The sequence below is a fragment of the Chinchilla lanigera genome, unplaced genomic scaffold, assembly GCF_000276665.1.
Source record: "Chinchilla lanigera isolate Chin_1 unplaced genomic scaffold, ChiLan1.0 scaffold00114, whole genome shotgun sequence".
Lineage (NCBI taxonomy): Eukaryota > Metazoa > Chordata > Mammalia > Rodentia > Chinchillidae > Chinchilla > Chinchilla lanigera.
The window spans coordinates 2,497,675-2,498,676 of record NW_004955515.1 but is presented as its reverse complement, the minus strand read 5'-3'; positions in this window follow the sequence as shown (position 1 = coordinate 2,498,676).

Here is a 1,002-nt window from a genome sequence, read left to right as displayed (position 1 = left end):
TTTTGTTATTGTTCTTGGAATTGTGGTCATTTTCATCTCTGTCTGGAATATCTTTCAGTACTCTTTGTAGGTTTGGTTTGGTGGTCATGAATTTCTTCATTTGTTCTTTGTCATGGAAGTATTTTATTTTTCCATTAATTTTGAAAGACAGTTTTTCAGGGTACCTCAATCTGGGTTGGAAGTTGTTTTCTTTCAAGACTTGAAATACTTCAATCTCTTCTTTATTTGATGGTTTGTGCAGAGAAGTCTGCCATGATTTTGAAGAGCTTTCCTTTATAGTTGATCTGTTTCTTTTTTCTCACAGCTTTTAATATTCTGTTCCTGTACTGAATTTCTGGGATTTTGATTATCATATGTTGGGGTATAGATTATTTTGGTTATGGCTAATTGGAGTCTATATCTCACTTATCTGTATGTGAGATTATTTTCCTATGCTTGGGAAATTTTCTGTTGTTACTTCTGCAAATAGTTTTTTTTTATGTCATTTGTGTTGACTCCTGGTGTTTCATTGACATTAGTTAGTCTTATATTATTTTTCTTTGTATCATCTTGAAGCTGGTGAATTATTATTTCCTGATCCTTTGTTATTTTTAAGAGATATTTCTTTTCATGATTGTTAGCCACGATGCTATCTTCATGGCCTGAAAGTCTATCTTCAGTTTCATTCAAGCAGTTTTGCCAGGTTTCCATGGAATTTTTAAATTCCTGAATATCTGTTTGAATCTGTTTATACATTCTATTTCCTTCCTATATTGATTTTTCATGGTTTCCATCTTTTTCTTATAGTCTATTTTTAAAAATCTATCTGTACTCTAGATGTGCTGAGAAATTCCTTTATGATTGCTGTCATATTTTTTTTTTCCAGAGAGATTATTTCTGATCTGATTTCCTCTATAGTCTCATGGATTTGTTTCTTTACTTTTGTTGCTATCATTTTAGAAAAGTAAGGTGTGTGTCTTCCATTTTCCTCCCTCTCATTGTCTCCTGGGCTTGTTCTGGTGG